This window comes from Arachis stenosperma, chromosome 9 (genome assembly GCF_014773155.1).
Source record: "Arachis stenosperma cultivar V10309 chromosome 9, arast.V10309.gnm1.PFL2, whole genome shotgun sequence".
Taxonomy (NCBI): domain Eukaryota; kingdom Viridiplantae; phylum Streptophyta; class Magnoliopsida; order Fabales; family Fabaceae; genus Arachis; species Arachis stenosperma.
This window is the reverse complement of record NC_080385.1, coordinates 76,022,477-76,031,461: the sequence shown is the minus strand read 5'-3', so window position 1 is coordinate 76,031,461 and position 8,985 is coordinate 76,022,477. Positions and strand designations below refer to the sequence as shown.

The 8,985-nt window shown below is 42.9% G+C and overlaps 1 non-coding gene across 1 annotated transcript; it reads right to left on the bottom strand.

Moving 5' to 3' along the window:
• Positions 1-6,836: 6,836 nt before the first annotated feature.
• LOC130952890 (small nucleolar RNA R71) lies at positions 6,837-6,940 on the bottom strand. Its single transcript, XR_009075064.1, has one exon. It is a non-coding gene; the product is annotated as a small nucleolar RNA R71 (small nucleolar RNA).
• Between the last annotated feature and the right edge of the window lie 2,045 nt (positions 6,941-8,985).

Below are 8,985 nucleotides of genomic sequence, written 5' to 3'. Positions count from 1 at the left end.
TTTGTGAAAATTGGCATGCTTTTTGGCAGGGGGGCATATTTTCACAAACTCCGCCGCGTCTCTTTGCAAGGTCGGCCAGTAGAATCCGCTCTGACTATTTTCTTGGATAGGGCCCGAGCTCCGAGATGGTTCCCACACATGCCTTCGTGGACTTCTTCGAGGACGCTCTTTGTTTCTGAGGTCGGACGCACCTCAGGAGGGGGTTTGAGAATCCTCTTCTGTATAATACGTCATGGATTAGCGTATAATTCCTGGGCGTCCTTTGTAAGCCTTTAGCTTCTCTTCTTTCGGCGGGGAGAGTTCCCGACTTCAGGTAGCTGAGTATGGGGGTCATCCATCCTTGTTGTTGGTCGGATATGTTTAGTATTTCTTCCTCCCTTAACACGGACGGATTGTAGAGTTTCTTGGAGGAGACTTCTGTTGTTCCCTCCGGGCTTGTGCTAGCAATTTTTGAGAGGGCGTCTGCCCGAGCATTTTGCTCCCGAGGTATGTGCTGGATTTGTATTTCCGGGAAGTGTCGTAATTGCGCCTGTGTTTGGTCCAGGTATTTTTTTCATAGTAGGGTCTTTGGCCTGGTAGCTTCCATTTACTTGTGAGGTGACGACCTGGGAGTCACTGAAGATCGTGATTCTCTTGGCTCCGACCTCTTCGGCTAGCTTTAGTCCTGCTAGTAGGGCCTCGTATTCAGCTTGGTTGTTTGAGGCCTGGAACTCGAATTTTAGGGATAGCTCTATCCGTGTTCCTTGATCGCTTTCGTATAACACCGGCTCCGCTTCCTGTTTTGTTTGAGGACCCGTCGACATACAGATTCCATGAGAGTGGGGTTCCTGGGTCTCAGTGTATTCCGCGACGAAGTCGCTAGATATTGAGATCTTATAGCAGTCCGGGCTTCATAGTGGAGGTCGAACTCGGACAGTTCCACCGCCCATCGTAGGATTCGTCCTGCCATGTCTGTCTTCTGTAGATGTCTCATGGGTTTGGTTTGTCCGGACTTTGATGGTGTGGGCTTGAAAGTAGGGCGGAGTCTTCGAGCTGTGAATACTAGTGCATAGGAATTTCTCTATTTTCTGATAGTTAATTCGGCCCCTTGTAGTGCTTTGCTTACGAAGTATATGGGGTGTTGCCCCTGTTCATTTCTCGTATTAGCGCCGAGGCGACTGCCCGGTGTCCGACTGAGAGGTATAGCACGAGCTCTTCCCCTTTTTAGAGGTCGGGTTAGGATTGGTGGCCGCCCGAGGAATTCCTTGAATTCTTGGAAGGCCTTTTCGCACTCCGGGGTCCATGAGAAGGGTTTCCCTTTCTTTAGGAGTGAGTAGAGAGGTAGTGACCTTATCGCTGATCCTGCCAAGAATCTTGATAGGCGGCTAGCCTTCCATTCAGTTGTTGTACTTCTTTGACACACGTCGGGCTTTTCATATTGAGTATTGCTTGGCATTTGTCCGGTTTGCTTCGATGCCTCTTTGAGTCAGCATGAAGCCTAAGAACTTTCCGGCTTCCGCGGCAAAGGTGCACTTTGTCGGGTTAAGTTCATATTGTGTTTCCTGAGGGTGTCGAAGATACTGCTGAGGTCGGCCACCAAGTTTTTGTCTTCTTGTGTCTTTACCAGCATGTCGTCGACGTACACCTCTAGCTGTAGCCCGATGTGTTCTGAGAATACTTTGTTCATTAGCCTCTGGTAGGTTGCCCCTGCGTTCTTCAGCCCGAAGGGCATTACTATATAGCAGTAGTTTGCCTTTGGGGTTATGAACGAGGTCTTTTCTTGGTCAGGTCCATACTCGGGATTTGATTGTATCCCGAGTAGCATCCATGAAGGAGAGGTATCTGTAGCCCGAAGCTGCATCGACTAAGGCGTCGATGTTTGGTAGTGGATATGGATCTTTGGGGCAGGCTTTGTTGAGATCCGTGTAGTCGACGCACATCCTCCATTTTCCATTGGGCTTCTTTACTAGGACCACATTTGCGAGCCATAGGGGGTATTTTACTTCCCTAATGAACCCTGCATCTAGTAGTGCTTGTACTTGTTCTTCTATTGCTTGCATGCGTTCGGGCCCGAGCTTCCTGCGTCTTTGTTGGACAGGTCGGGATCCCGGGTATACTGATAGCTTATGGCACATTAGGCCGGGGCTTATGCCGGCATATCGGAGGCTTTCCAGGCGAAGAGGTCGGAATTCTCCCTTAAGAGGGTTGTGAGTTCCTCCTTTAGGCCTGCTTCGAGGTTTGCCCCTACGTTTGTTACTTTCTCGGGTGTTTTCCCGATTTGGATCTTTTCGGTTTCTCCTTCTGGTGTGGCCGAAGATCTTCTCGGGCCTGGACTCGCCCGAGTTCTATTGTGTTGACCTCTTTCCCTTTTAGGCTCAGGCTTTCGTTGTAGCATCGTCGTGCTAGTTTTTGGTCGCCTTTTAGGTAGCGATCCCCTTTGCGGTAGGGAACTTCATACAGAGGTGTGGGGTCGAGACTATAGCTGCTAGTCTGTTTAAGGTTGGTCGTCCGATGAGGGCGTTGTATGCCGAAGTGACGTCGACTACAATGTAGTCGATATTTAATGTTTTGGCTTGCTCGCCCTTTCCAAAGGTAGTGTGTAACGAGATGTATCCCAAGGGACGGATCGGGTATCTCCTAGTCCAAACAGGTCGGTGGGATAGGCTTTTAATCTCTTTTTCTTCAAGTCCGAGCTTGTCGAAGGCTGTTTTGACAGGATGTCTGCTGAGCTCCCCTGGTCGATCAGGGTTCGATGTAGGTTGGCGTTTGCTAGAATAATGGCGATCACCATTGGATCGTCGTGCCCGGTATTATCCCTTGGGCATCTTCTCGGGTGAATGAGATGGTGGGTAACTCGGCAGGGGACTGTCTTCTCGGACGTGATATATTTCCTTGAGGTGTCTCTTTCGCGAGGATCTGGATGTTCCCTCCGCCTGCGAAACCTCCGTTTATCATGTGTACGTGCCTTTCAGGGGTTCGTGGGGTCGGTTCGGCCCGATCTTCGTTATCTCCTCGTCTCCTCTTCCTGGTCTCTTCTCCTTTCTCTGCTATGTATCTGTCGTTTTTCCTTCTCTGGCTAATTTTTCTATAACATTCTTTAGGTCGTGGCAGTCGTTAGTAGATGGCCGTAGAGTCTGTGATATTCGCAGTACTCGACCGATCTCTCCCTGCTCTCTTGTGCTTTAGAGGTCGGGGTGGTGGGATTCTTTCGGTGTGGCACACCTCTCTGTAGACGTCTACCAGGGCACTCGGAGGGGTGTAGCTGTGGTATTTCCGTGGCCTGTCCGAACTGGATTCTTCTTTCTTTTTCTGTTCCCGATCTCGATCTCGGAATGAATGGGTTGACTCCTTCTTGGAAGAGTCCCTTATCTGGGAAGTTTCCTCCATGTTGATATATTTTTCTGCTCGCTCTTGCACCTCGTATAAGGTCGGGTATCGTTTGGATAGGGATTGGCTAAACGGTCCTTCTTTTAGGCCGTTTGCTAGTCCCATGAGGGCTGCTTCAGTTGGGCAAGTGTTGTATGTCCAGGCAGGCTTTGTTGAATCGCTCCATGTATTCTCGGAGGGTTTTCTTGGTTGCCTTGTTTGATCCCGAGTAGGCTGGGGGCATGTTTTGCCTTATCCTTTTGAATAGAGAACCTTGTTAAGAATTTTTTTGGTCAGGTCCTCAAAGCTGGAGATTGATCCTGGCGGCAGGTTGTCGAACCACTTCATGGCCGATTTTGTAAGAGTGGTAGGGAAGGCTTTGCATCGAATCGCGTCGGAGGCGTCGACTAGGTACATTCTGCTTCTGAAGTTGCTGAGGTGGTGGCTTGGATCGGTGGTGCCGTCGTAGAGGTCCATATCGGGCGGTTTGAAGTTTCGCGGTACCTTTTCTTTCATGATCTCTTGCGTAAAGGGATCATGATTGCCTTCGGGGTGGTGCCGCGTTCCGTCCGATTTTTCAGGTTGGCCTCTATCTTTCGTAGTTTTTCTTCTAATTCTCTGCGTTTGCGAGCTTCCCTTCTTAGATCTTGTTCAGTTTCTTTCTGCTTCTTTATGTCTTCTTCGAGCTGTTTCAGCCGTTTTGCTGCGCTTGTACTGTTTCCAGAATCTCCGAACTCTTTTCTTTTTCGGGATTTTGTGGATCTTTGTCTAGGGTGATGTCTTTGGGCGATTCTGTTTGTTTCCCCCTGGAGTGCGTGGTGATAGAGGGCTGTCCGGCCGTTCTCCGGTGTCAACTTCCTCTTCTTGTTCTGATGTAGCGTGGTTATTGTTGGGAGGGTCGTCCGCCATGGATGACTTCCAGGCTCCCCGCAACGGCGCCAATGTTCCGAGGGTTACCTGAAACGTGTAGCTCGGTCGTTCAGGCAAGGTCCGAGGTAGGGTCTGTGACCCGAGCTTGGTGTGCTGAACGACGGGGGGGTGTACCTGCAATGACACTCCGATGCTTAAGTTAGCATGGGTCCAAGCAGATATCGAGTAGAATTAGAGTATGAGTTATACCTGGGTGCTCCAGTGTATTTATAGTAGTTGGCCGTGATCATCCCTGGATAAGATATTCTTATCTTATCTTATCTTTAGGGAGTTTTATCTTTATCTTTGTGGAACCGCCTTTCCCAGGCCTTTTCGGCCTCTAGGTTTTTGGGCTTCGCTCCTTTTGATGGGCCTTTTGCTTTGTTGGTCCGAGGTCCGACCTCAGGCGTAGGCCTTTGGGACGAGGTCGGACCTTCTGTGGTATAGCCGAGTTTAGGAGAGCTCGGTCAGGGTATGAACAATAATGATTCCATACAATAACAAAAAGTACTACATTGATGTGATCAGAATTTCGTCCACCAAGTTTTTGGCGCCGTTGCCGGGGATTGTTGAGTTTGGACAACTGACGGTTCATCTTGTTGCTCAGATTAGGTAATTTTCTTTTCAAAAATCTTTTTCAAAATTTTTCATTTCTTTTTCATTTTTCCAAACTTTATTTTCGAAAAAATTAATAAAAATCCAAAAAATCATAGTGCTTCTTGTTTGAGTCTTGAGTCAACTTTTAAGTTTGGTGTCAATTGCATGCTTTAAAAATTTTTCTTGCATTTTTCGAAAATTTCATGCATTCATAGTGTTCTTCATGATCTTCAAGATGTTCTTGGTAAATCCTCTTGTTTGATCTTGATGATTTCTTGTTTTGTGTTGTTTGTCGTTTTTCGTTTGTTAGAATCCATGCATTAAAGATTTTTAAGTGTAGTGTCTTGCATGTTTTCTTTGCATCAAAAAATTTTTCAAAAATATGTTCTTGATGTTCATCATGATGTTCAAGGTGTTCTTGGTGTTCATCTTGACATTCATAGTGTTCTTGCATGCATCATGTGTTTTGATCCAAAATTTTTATGTTTTGGGTCATAATTGTGTTTTTCTCTCTCATCATTAAAAATTCAAAAAAATAAAAAAAAAACTTTTCCTTATTTTTCTCATAATTTTCGAAAATTTGAGTTGACTTAATCAAAAATTTTTAAAATTAGTTATTTCTTACAAGTCAAGTCAAATTTTCAAAATTTAAAAATCTTATCTTTTCAAAATCTTTTTCAAAAATCATATCTTTTTCAATTTTCCCTATTTTTCGAAAATTTCAAAAATCTTTTTCAAAATATTTTCAAAATCTTTTTCTTATCTTTATATCAAATTTTCGAAAATTAGCTAACAATTAATGTGATTGATTCAAAAATTTGAAGTTTGTTACTTTCTTGTTAAGAAAGGTTCAATCTTTAAATTCTAGAATCATATCTTGTAGTTACTTGTTAGTTAAGTAATTAATTTTAATTTAAAAAAAATTAAATCTTTTTCAAACATATCTTTTTATCACATCTTCTTATCTTATCTTTTTTATCATATCTTTTTCAAAATTTTATCTTTTTCAAAAATTTGATTTTAAAATATCTTATCTAACTTCTTATCTTCTTATCTTTTCAAATTTGATTTTAATATCTTTTTCAACTAACTCTTTGACTTTGTGTTTGTTTCTTATCTTTTTCAAAACCACCTAACTACTTTTTCTTCTCTAATTTTAGAAAATATCTCATCGCTTTTTCAAAAATTCTTTTTTTTTTAAATTTTAATTATATCTTATCCTTAATTTTCAAAATTACTAACTCCTTTTCAAAAATTAATTTTTGAATTCTCCCTCTCTTTTCTTATTCTATTTAATTATTTATTTACTAACACTTCTCTTCACCTCTCTTCATCTAAAAATCCGAACCCATTCTTCTTCACTCTTCTCCCCTTTCTTCTTCTACTAACAATAAGGAACCTCTTTACTGTGACATAGAGGATTCCTCTTCTTTTCTTGTTTTCTTCTCTTTCATATGAGCAGGAACAAGGAAAAAGGCACTCTTGTTGAAATTGATCCTGAACCTGAAAGGACTCTGAAGAGGAAACTAAGAGAAGCTAAACAATCCAGAAACAACCTTTCAGAAATTTTCGAACAAGAGAAGGAGATGGCAGCCGAACCCAACAACAATAATGCAAGGAGAATGCTTGGTGACTTCACAAAACCAACGTCCAAATTTGATGGAAGAAGCATCTCCATTCCTACCATTGGAGCCAACAATTTTGAGCTTAAGCCTCAACTAGTTGCTTTAATGCAACAGAATTGCAAGTTTTATGGACTTTCATCTGAAGATCCTTACCAGTTTTTAACTGAGTTCTTGCAAATTTGTGAGGCTATAAAGATGAATGGAGTAGATCCTGAAGTCTACAGACTCATGCTTTTCCCTTTTGCTGTAAGAGACAGAGCTAGAATATGGTTGGATTCACAACCTAAGGATAGCCTGGACTCCTGGGATAAGCTGGTCACGGCCTTCTTGGATAAATTCTTTCCTCCTCAAAAGCTGAGCAAGCTTAGAGTGGATGTTCAGACCTTCAAACAAAAAGATGGTGAATCCCTCTATGAAGCTTGGGAAAGATATAAGCAGTTGACCAAAAGGTGTCCATCTGACATGTTTTCAGAATGGACCATATTAGATATATTTTATTATGGTCTATCTGAGTTTTCGAAAATGTCATTGGACCATTTTGTAGGTGGATCCATTCACCTAAAGAAAACACCTGTAGAAGCTCAAGAACTCATTGACATGGTTGCAAATAACTAATTCATGTACACTTCTGAGAGGAATTCCGTGAATAATGGGACACCTCAGAGGAAGGGAGTTCTTGAAATTGATGCTCTGAATGCCATATTGGCTCAGAACAAAGTGTTGACTCAGCAAGTCAACATAATCTCTCAAAGTCTAAATGGATGGCAAAACGCATCCAACAGTACTAAAGAGGCAGCTTCTGAAGAAGCTTATGATCTTGAGAACCCTGCAATGGCAGAGGTAAATTACATGGGTGAACCTTATGGAAACACCTATAACTCATCATGGAGAAATCATCCAAATTTCTCATGGAAGGATCAACAAAAGCCTCAACAATGCTTTAATAATGGTGGAAGAAATAGGCTCAGTAATAACAAGCCTTTTCCATCATCTTCTCAGCAACAGACAGAGAATTCTGAACAAAGCTCCTCTAATTTAGCAAATTTAGTCTCTGATATGTCAAAAGCCACTTTCAGTTTCATGAGTGAAACAAGATTCTCCATCAGAAATCTGGAGGCACAAGTGGGCCAGCTGAGTAAGAAAGTCATTGAAACTCCTCCCAGTATTCTTCCAAGCAATACAGAAGAGAATCCAAAAGGAGAGTGCAAGGCCAATGATGTGATCAATATGGCCGAATGCATAAGGGAGGAGAAGGACGAAAATCCTAGTGAGGAGGACCTCCTGGGACGTCTCTCAAGCAAGAGGGAGTTTCCTATTAAGGATCCAAAGGAATCTGAGGCTCATATAGAGACCATAGAGATTCCATTAAATCTCCTTCTGCCATTCATGAGCTCTGAAGAATATTCTTCCTCTGAAGAGGATGAAGATGTGACTGGAGAGCAAGTTGCTCGATATTTAGGAGCTATCATGAAGCTGAATGCCAAGTTGTTTGGTAATGAGACTTGGGAAAGTGAACCTCCCTTGCTCATTAGTGAACTAGATACCTGGATTCAGCAAATTTTACCTCAAAAAAGACAAGATCCTGGCAAGTTCTTAATACCTTGTACCATAGGCACCATGACCTTTGAAAAAGCTCTATGTGATATGGGGTCAGGGATAAATCTTATGCCACTCTCTGTAATGGAGAAGCTGGGGATCATTGAGGTACAACCTGCCTTGTTCTCATTACAATTGGCAGACAAATCATTGAGACAAACTTATGGAATAGTAGAAGACGTGTTAGTAAAGGTTGAAGGCCTTTACATCCCTGCTGATTTCATAATCTTAGACACTAGGAAGGAAGAGGATGAGTGCATCATCCTTGGAAGACCTTTCCTAGCCACAGTAGGAGCTGTGATAGATGTCAACAGAGGTGAATTAGTCCTTCAATTGAATGGGGACTACCTTGTGTTTAAGGCACATGGCCAACCCTCTGTGACAAAAGAGAGTAAGCACAAAGAGCTTCTCTCAGTTCAGAGTCAAGAAGAGCCCCCATAGTCAAACTCTAAGTTTGGTGTTGGGAGGCCACAACCAAACACTAAGTTTGGTGTTAAGACCCCATATCCAAACTCTAAGTTTGGTGTTGGGACTATACAACATTGACCTGATCACCATTGTGGCTCCATGGGAGCCCATTGTCAAGCTATTGACATTAAAGAAGCGCTTGTTGGGAGGCAACCCAATTTTTATTTATCTAATTTTAATTTTATTTTATTGTTATTTTGTGTTTTATTAGGTACATGATCATGTGGAGTCACAAAAAAAATATAAAAATTAAAAACAGAATCAAAAATAGCAGAAGAAAAATCACACCTCGGAGGGAGGACATCCTGGCGTTCAACGCCAGTAAGGAGCATCTGGCTGGCGTTCAACGCCAGAACAGAGCATGAATCTGGCGCTGAACGCCAGAAACAAGCAACATTCTGGCGTTTGAACACCAGGAATGTGCCTTGAGGAAAGCTGGCGCTGA